Raw genomic sequence first — 10,821 nt, 5'->3', positions numbered from 1 at the left:
TAATTAAATCGTATTCTCTAGGAATATGGTCAATCGTTTTCATCATTTTCTCTGAAGACCTTGAAAGAATCAATTCCTAAGTAACAACAGATGACATGTGGTACTATTTGGAGAAGAGCAGGTTAAATATTATCAAGATATACTGCTGAAAATATCAAAACTACGACCAATTAGCACCGTTTATATACATATATGACAGTGAAATGTCAAATTTTGCCAACAAATCGCTTGGATGTGATTTGATTTCTTTGATAATCCATTTAAAATTGACATTTTAAAAGTCTTAGTACTATTTCAATAGTAAAAGGTGTTGTAATTTTCAAAAAGTAAAAAAAGGCAATCTATGTCGATATATTGTTTAAGCTGACTATGTGTATGGGCTTTGCTCTTTGTTGAAGGTCGTACGGTGATATATAGTTGTTAATTTCAGCGTTATTTTATCTCTTGTGGAGAGTTTTCTCAATGGTAATCATACCACATCATCTTTTTAATATTTTGATTTTGTTTAGGTGTGTTTTTTTACGTTTTTTATAATTAATTTTCAATGAATTATATATTTATTCATATATATAATGGTTGAGCAATGAGGAAATATATTTCTAACATTTTCATAAATATTTGTAAAAAATACCAGATGCATATTCTCAGGTCGATGATCGCTTTGAAAGTGGGGTTTTTACAGGTAAAATATATGGGTCACGCAGTTTTATTGATTACTTTATGTGGGAGTGTCTTCCATGTCCGAATTTCCCTGATAGGTACAATCGTAAATGATGATACATAAATTGGTTTAGTATTATTATGTGAATGTTGTCGCGCACTTTAGTATAAACAACAGTTTATCACGTTAATTTAATAAATGTAATGCTAAAATAAAAATAATAATAACGAAACGAGATCCCATTACATTTTTTGTGAAATAATATAGAAAAAAGGTTTTGAAAAATAAAAAAAAAGAATTGATTAATTAATGAATAGATAAGAAAAATATAAATAAATAGGAAAGTGATTTGATTAAATTAAAAAGTTTAATAAAATACATAAATTATTGAAATGAAAAGAATAGATAATTATATAAATCGATAGAGCTGTCAAAATTTTTTGGGATAGATCTGTGAGGATCTGTTCTAGGGTAGATCTGCGAGAACCAGTTACCGGTTCTAGAATAGAACCGTCGATCAGGTAGAGGGAGCTCTTGAATTTTTAAAATACTAAGGCTTTTCTACCTTAGTAATAGATTACCTTAGCTGTATTTGACAAAACCTTTAGGAATTTTTGGTCCTCAATGCTCTTCAACTTCGTACTTTATTTGGCCAGTTAAAACTTGTTCAAACTGTAACAAGCCGGTGCAAGGGGACGTTTTAAATTTAAAGTGGTGCATGATTTCATGAATGAATGCCATTACTTTTAGTTTTAAAACAACTCAATAAAAGCACATTTCTGCCTAAGATTTTCACCAGTTTGTTAATGCATTTTAGTATTATGAGTTTGTTACCCACGTGTCACCTTTTCCACTTTCAAGAGAACAACCAAAACAGCAAAAGATCAACTTTGCTGAGGGCTTTATGAAGTTTTAGTACAATGACGTTTTTTATGTTCTGAAAATCTGCATTCACAAGGGTGTTTTTTTTTCATCTGAAAAACTACAACACGTTATAAATTGCATGCGTCCGAGGCTATTACATGCCAAAACTAAAATACTGGTTTATTAGGCGTAATGTACGTAATTTCGGTAAATTATATATTATTTCTTTATTGCGAGTTGAAATTGTTTCGTTTCAATAAGGTATCTTTAGAAACCGATTTTTATAATTAGTTTTATTATAAATCTTTGTTTGACCTGTGTTCATCAACTTAGAATATAATACTTCAATGGTTCGTCGTAAAAGATTATAATATTTAAGATGCATCATTATTATTTTATCATATACGTCTTCAAGAAAGGCGTTCTTCATATGGTAACCTAATATTATACAATTACTAGCACCATAACTTAAGTTTTAAATTCACCACAACAATGTTAGATCTGCAAAGGTTATATATCTATAAGTATCATTTACACCTCAAATAATTCTACAGTATAGGTAAACCAAAAGCAATACATAAAAGTTTATCTTATCTCGTTATACACTATGTGTTAGTTAACTAAGTCGTACATTAAATAAGTTGTAAGAGACACTTCAGATGAAAATGTTGTTAATTTTGATTGTGGTTTGGAGCTGTAATCTTCATGGAATTATTTCTACAGAAATATCGGATGAATCTTCACTGGATGTTTTAGAGGTAAAACGTTTGCTGCTTAATGACCCGGATGTTGTAGAAGCACGATTAGCTGAACTGGATCGAGCAAGCCAGGAAATGAAGAAACAGATGGCCCAAGTACAGTCGCAGTGGTCAGAAGAGAAGACAAGGAACAATAACCTGATGTCTACTGTCACCCAACTGGACCGAGCAAGCCAGGAAATGAAGAAACAGATGGCCCAAGTACAGTCGCAGTTGTCAGAGGAGAAGACAAGGAACGACAACCTGATGTCTACAGTCACCAAATTGCAATCCTCTTTTGATCGAGAAAAGGCAAAAACTGTCAATTTAGAAGCTTTAACCTCCCAGTTGTCAGCATCTATACAAATAGGTAACCATAGTAGCGACTTAAATGTACTAATTACACGAGAATTATTACCAAAATATATATTTCCAAGGATATTTCAACATCACTTTCTTTAGAAGTAATCTTTACAGCTCAACTTATCGAAAGATCATTTTCACTAATAAATGCGAATCAAAGATATACAATTAATGTATATTACTGTTTCATGTACAGTGGCAAATATAACAATTAAACCTGCACAAGAACAAGTTAATTTCATATGAACATGTACACTGCTTTTCATTACACAAGCTGAACCAGATTTGAAAGTAACAAGTTAACAGCAGTCGGCACCCTACATTTACCTGGCCACATTAACTTACATCAATGTCGATCAGTAGGTATATTGAATTTTTCTATTTTTCCGATTCTAGTTTCAGATTATGGTTCTACATACACTCGTTGGGGACGGAAACAGTGTTCTGGAAATGATACTGAAATTATATATACTGGTATAGTGTACACATTGATTTAACAAACAATATATCTTTAAGTATGTTAAGGATGTATTCTTCTGACGATTCAGTCTCGTTGAAATCTCGTTGTGGAATTATTTCCAAAACATGTGATACAAGGGGAAAATATTAATGAATTTTAAAAATATTATAATCAAACATAACTCTGTGAAAAATTTGAATATTTACAATGAATAGTTTTTGAGTAATCTAATTTTCAAATTTTAGGACAATTCAAGCACTCAGTCTTTTTCGCCAAATTTTAAGAAAATGGGTGAGGGGTACAAAAAATGATTTTACAAGAATCATGTACATCCCATATCATTTTTGTCTTTTCAAATTTCTAATATATGTGTTTTTCAATCATTTATAACATTTATAACAAAACAGTTGAAATAATATGCATTTTGTTCTTAAAATTGCGAAAAATCACAAATTTACAAAAATGGCAGCATGGTAAATTTGACACAAAAAAGCATCAAAATATGATAAAACTTTCTTATATTAACACCTACCTATAAGTTAAATTTATTCAAATTGGTCCACTTCATCTTTTTTGAAAGTATGAAAAAAAGTTTAATTGTGGAACTGTGATTGAATCACGATAATAGCCCAAAAATAGGTAAAAATTGATGAAAAATGGGAAAATCGTCAAAATTGGGTATTTTCAAAGGGCCGTAGCAAAAAAAAATCAGGTTAAGAAAAAAAAATTAATTCTAGAAATTTTTGGCTCCTCAGAGGTGTACGTCCTTAATAATGTTTTGGTGAACAAAACGCGTATAATAGCGTACTGATATACTCGACTGTTGTGCATTCAATGTCTATCAGAAGTGATTTTACCCATGGCATAAAAAATATCAGTTACAAAAACATAGACATATGATATCAATTGTGCGTGCGCATAACATATCTTCCTGCAAATAAAACATTTAACATGTACGCTAGTAATATATGTCTGCATTTACCTGAAAACAAGACCATGCACGTGTTTATAAGACATCATGCCCACTCGCACAATTACATTTGCTCCTGATTTTCCATATATTCTAAGAAGCTCTCATCAAAATGAGTATGTGCATAAGTTTTTGATTGCATACTTTAACCCACTGATAAATGAACCGCTTCCGATTGTAGGCTGGGCAAAAAACTATGTTGCATATTTCAGGGTTTACTGCAGGACAGAATTATTACGATGGGGATTACAACACTCGCTTTGGTGGTGCGTCAAATTTGCTGTGCCTTCCAAATAATCCAGAAATGAGTAACAGATCTGCACCCGGAGGGAGCTATTTGTATGGTACCGAATATGAACAAACGTTCTTTGGGTCTAGAGCTGTTGATGAAGATGTTCCTTGTGCTCTTTGCAGGAGTAAACATACATACTCGTCTGTTATGATCCCTGGTCGGAAGACGTGCTATCTTGGATGGAAAATAGAATATTATGGATATCTAGCTTCTGATTCGTATTCTGACAAAGCATCATCTTTTATCTGCGTAGATGCGAGCCCAGAATTCATACAAGGGGGCAAAGCGAATAGAAATGGGAATCTTTTGTACGGTACTGGTACAAAATGTGGTTCTTTACCGTGTCCACCGTATGATGACAACTTTGCAGTATTATGTGTGGTTTGTTCAAAATAAATTGATTAAAAGCATTTTTCTGTATTTTGTGTAAGTGATTGTTTGAAAAAAGGATAACAAAAATACCAAACAATTAAAACCATAAAAACTGATCAAATCAAACATTTGACTTTATCAACCGACGGAGAACGAATGGAAACAACTGTTATATTCATGACTTAAATGTATTCATGCTGTGCTTAGAAGTTTCCAAACAATTTGGTATATCTTGTTTCGGCTTATGCATAGATTTTCTTCACTCACAACGAATTAAGATTGCTTTGAGCCTTCTTGTCAATCTTGTGTCTGGTATTAAAGTTAAAAGTAAGAGAATTATATAACAATAGGGTCCTTTATACATAGATTATGCCTCTAAGTGTGCTTATTCCTTATAGATTCCCAGTAACATTGATAGTTTGCGTGAACACTCTGTAAACTTGTACTATAGGGGCCAATTGATTTCAACGCTTTCCCAATCATGTCATAATTTGTGTTGCAATAAAGTGATTAATTCAAACTAAAAGCTCATTCCTCCATCCATTAATTAAGTTCTGAGTCCTATGGCCAAGTTTTAATAAGATTGCATCATAAACGAATATAAATATATCAGTTGAGAGTAGTTTTACCGGCTGTTTTACTAGTGTTTATTGAAGATAGATATCTATATAGTCATATACATGTACTTTAATTGTTTACTGAAAATAGGACACATTAGCTAACTTTTAGCAAAAGAATCATCATGGAAATCCATTTTACGTAATATTTAACTACTAGTATACAAACAAGAAAAAATTACGTTAAACCGTTTCAACTGTAAGCTATGCAATAATAGATATTAACACATGACATGGGTAAAAGGAGTTGTGTTGTGAATACCAATGAGACCACTATCTACCAGGATTCACTATCTACCAGGATTCAAATGATGCGGATTCAAGCATTTATAGGCAATTAACCGTACGGTCCTCAACATTGAGAAAACCCATACTTGTAGTTTACCCCTAAAATGAAAAATATAAAGCAATTCAAACGAGAAAAAATAATAGTCTCATTTATAACAAAACAATTTGGGGTATAACAAATATGACAGACCTGAAACAACAACAATCACTGAACTTCAGGCTCCTGACTTGGACAGGCACATAAAAGAAATCATGTAACAATAAGTATGTCCTGCAATAGGTGGTCGATCGAGATGATTGTTTGAAAACGTGGAATGCCACTGGAAAATAAAGGTTCATGGGATAGGGCCAGGAATGTAACTTTCGAATATACCACATACGGACCTATCAAAAATTTAATGCAAGGGTTTGAGCTTAACGTGCAGATTAATAAACTCATCATAAATACCAGTATTGAAATATAGATTTACGCCAGACGAGCGTTTCGTCTACAAAAGACTCATCAGTGACGCTCAAATCAAAATATGTTAAAGAGGCAAAATAAAGTACTAAGTTGAAGAGCTTGGAATTCACTGATACAAGAGGCATTGAATTTAACCTAAATGACATAACGTGGTTGTGCATTTATACTTCCCACACAGACAGACAGACGTCTCACTTTGGAAACAGTATAATTGTCGGCTGATTCCGTACCGTCATCTAAAGGAGAATAGCGGATTTACCCGAGGATTGCCGATTATCCTTTGGGTAATATTCATTCGTCACAAAACGGCCGATTCCGTACCTTTATCTAAGAGAAGGAGATTAGCGGAATCACCCGAGCATTCCCGATAATCCTTGTGGTTATATTCTGACTCGTGCCTGCATTGTAAAATGTTCTGTAGACATTCTGTTATTGGGAAGGGAAGTAAATATGTCAATCAAATATCAATCATTAAACAACAATTAAAATAAGTGTTGAACATGACACAATGAAGGGGATCCTAATTTATCATCTAATTATCCGAAAATCTACAATTTTCAAACTTTTTACATTAATTTCTGTCTTGGGGCATATTGATATATATATATATACGTTAATAAACAACAACACAATATGTATTAAACTTTAAATTTTTAAGATAAATTAAGTTCGACTGAGATCATCCCAAGTTTTTGGTTGGGTTCGTGTTGCTTTATAGTCTTTATTTTTCTATGTTGTGTCTTGTGTACTACTATTCAAAATGGAGAATAGAAATTAGGAATGTATTAAAGAGACAATAACCTTTGTCTGTTTTTATTTTTATTTTTTATCCATGGCGTTCTCGGTTTAGTTTCGGTCTATGAGTTTGAATTACCCAATTGTATCTTTTTAAAACGTTTTCGACACATTGTTTTCTCTCTTATAGGCGTTGTTCAATGTCAAAACCGTTTTAAAGACAAACAACAGTATGCAAAACACAAAATAGAAAACCACGCCATGCAATAACACTACATTTCTACCCATTTCTTTAAAAGCTTTTTTGTAGTGCATAAGTTTGATTTGATCTAAAGTTTATTTTCTGTATGTTTGTTCTCAACACAAATATCAAAAATATTACATCTAGTGTTCAGTAGTTGATTTTTGTTGATGTGGTTTATATGGGTTTCTAATTTCTTTTTTTTATGTAGATTAGACCTTTGGTTTTCCCGTTTGCATGATTTTACAAATGCCATATTTTGGACCCTTTATATCTGGCTGTTTGGTGTGAGCCAAAGCTCTGGGTTGAAGACCGTACTTTGACCTATAATGGTTGAATTTTTACAAATTGTGACTTGAATGGAGATTTGTCTTATTGGCACTCATATCACATCTTTCTTATTTATTTTAATGAAAATAACCATGAGCAGTAAACACGTATGTCGTGTGCAGGAGCTTTTTGCAATGTTGAGGAGAAATTGTGTATCTTCATTAAGAAGCACAAACACTTCAAATATATGAGGAGAACTACGACACAACAGAAACACAACACTTAAATGTAACACATACAAAAAAACATATATTTCGACAGCTGGTGCAAAAAAGAAATAAGCTTTGTGTGCCTTGGGATAGAACAAAATTTAACTGTTTTAAATAGTTCCACATTTAACACATTGAATTAACAGAAAATGAATGCCAAAGGATAGTTTATGTCTCAACAATCGAGTTGACTGCATGTTGGTGATGCCCTAGTGAAGAAAACGTCCAACAGCAGTGTCACGAACCAAGTGATTGTATAACATCATAAAACAGTCGACAACGTCAAGTAGCATATCAAACATCAGTGGCTTTTTTTGAGTGCACTCCATTCAAGAAATAACACAAATTTGGATAAAATATCCCAATATTGTTTTGAACCATTATCATGATAATTCGACATAAAAACAGTAACATTTATCATATTTGAATCTACATCCCTTAATTTCTATATGTTTATACTTTGCAAAAAATATCAGATTAGTTGTTAGTTTAATATATCTTTTAATCAAATTTTTGTGTGCAGTTTAAAATAGGAAATTTGCTTTTGGCATAAATGATATCTCTAGATCTTAAAAGTTTAAAAATTCTCAATTCTACATAAACATATTCTTGTAGAAATGTAATAAAGAATGTTGTGTGTTTTACATTTATACACATCAGGTTAATATTTAGTGAATCATTTACGTTTATGCTCTTAAGTTACATATCATTTTTGCTGCTGGTTGTTCTCGAATCAAGGCAATGCTCCGTTTTGAAGTAAACAGATAAAAAAGTCGACGGTATTGTGGCAATGATAATATCAGATTATTACATGGCATTTTTCATATCGCATGTATTATCAGCCCTAGGTTCAATATCAGCCCAAGAGCCACATGGCTTGAGGGCTGATATTGACCGAGGGCTGATAATACATGCGATATGAAAAATGACATGTTATGATCTTTTTATCATATGCTTCAACGATGGAGAAAAATCACAGATTCATATATTGATCCTTTTACGTGTTTCCCAAAAAGAAGTTCAAAGAGTGAAAAGTTAACGGACGTCGGACCCCAAATTTAGTACATTCGATATGAAATCTTTCTATCATACAGTATGTGTCATCGGAGAAGAAAAACATTTAAATTTTGACGAAACGACAAAAAATAATTCAAAAATATACATAATGAACACTGTTTGGAAATGTCAACTTTTTTGTAAAGGAGCTTTCTAAATTATGTTTGAAACTTTTAAAAAATGCATTTATTTAATAAACTTGATTGTTTTTAAGTATTTTACAAAATATACTTTCCAGCATCCCAATAATTGTTTTGTACACTAATTTGTAATGTTTTCATTGAAAACGTAGCGTTGAGGTGTGTTTTCCGGAATTTGCCGAGTTTCAACGGAATGCCATGTGATAACGTTACGGAAAGGCATGTGATATCACTCGAAGCATGTGATAAAATTTTCATATCAGCCCGCTAAGCACCAATTTCTAAAATATGGAATTAACGTTAATTTTATGCTATTATCATGCAGTAAAAATCATATGTTATTAAGTGTAAGTATATGATAAACATATTTATAAATTGATATAATAGGGCGAATCAAAGGTGATATAAATTGAACTTATGCAATCAATTAAGCTAAAAAAAAATAGGTGCATATAGGTGCAAGAATCCTGAATTCTAAAATATATATTCAACTTAATAGTTACTTATTATATGTGGAATATAACCCTTAATGATCAAAGCAAGGACCGTGTTCTGAACATATATTAAATGAAAATTATATTTTCCCATTTATTCGATACAAAATATTTGACAAATATTTAAAAAGTTTGATTTAGGTGATTTCCTTTTTTCAATTTTACAAAAGTTATTCTATGTATGCATGCCTTACATTGCGGGTTTGAATTATTTTAAACACACAGTAAGACAGGCAATTAGAAAGGTAGTAGTTTTAGTGCACCAGATGATTTTTACAGAGTTTTAGTAATTACTAAATAGGTGTGGAATATAACTCTTTAGGATCAAAGCAAGGACCATGTTTAATTTGTATCATATAATTGACAAAACATATTTTGCCATTTGTTCTATACAAAATAATTGACAAATACTTGAAATTATTTCATGCGATTTGATTTCTGTGATTTCCTTTTTCAATTTTATAAAAGTTTTTCCCTCAATCAAAAGATCATAGTTATAACGAACATATTTAAGTTGTATGAATGCCTTACATTGTGGGTTTGGAATATTTTGACCACAAAGTAAGAGAGGCAATTAGAAAGGTAGTAGTTTTAGTGGACCAGATGATGCACGTTTACACAAATAATGTTTCTTCAGTGAGTCTCAATGACAAAATATTTGTAAAATGTGCTGATTTATTTCGTCTTCAAGCCATTGTTCAACTACTAAATTGTCTATTATTCTTACCAGCACACTTGGTACAATTAAAAACCTTATAATAAATTGTTCAAATAAGGCCTTCGAAAATAGTGGAATAAATTACTTTTGGAGTGTCAAGAACTCGTTGGAAGTACTTGATAAATTGCATGCTTATATTGGTGATTTTGAATCTGTTCAAAGTTTTGATTTTTCTACCCTGTATACCACATTGCCTCACATTCTCATTAAGAAAAATTTACACACCTAATTAAATGGGCATTCAAAAAATCAGAATGTGAATATATATGTTCAAACTCTTTTAGGTCATTTTTTAGTAGCAATAAACAAAAAAACTATGTTAATTGGACATGCTTTGATACTATATATGCCCTTGAATTTTTACTAGATAACATTTTTGTCGCTTTGGGGATTCCGTATATCGTCAGATTATCGGAATTCCAATGGGGACTAACTGTGCACCACTTATTGCGAACCTCTTTTTGTATTGTTACGAGTTACAATTTATGACAAAAATAAGCAAAGACCCATCAAAACAACATCTGATAAACAAATTTAATAATACTTTTAGATATTTGGATGATATTTTGGCTCTCAATAATGACGACTTCAGTATGTATATTAATGAAATTTATCCTGGTGAACTCACTTTAAATAAAGCTAATACTAACAATGACCACTGCCCTTTCCTCGATCTTGATATCTATATCACTAACGGAAAGCTGAATACTAAAATTTATGATAAAAGGGATGATTTTTCATTTCCTATCGTTAATTATCCGTTTTTAGATGGTGACGTTCCCTTGTCACCATCTTACGGTGTTTATATATC

The sequence above is a fragment of the Mytilus trossulus genome, chromosome 12 (genome assembly GCF_036588685.1).
Source record: "Mytilus trossulus isolate FHL-02 chromosome 12, PNRI_Mtr1.1.1.hap1, whole genome shotgun sequence".
Classification (NCBI taxonomy): Eukaryota; Metazoa; Mollusca; class Bivalvia; order Mytilida; family Mytilidae; genus Mytilus; species Mytilus trossulus.
Note: the sequence above shows the minus strand (reverse complement) of the source record.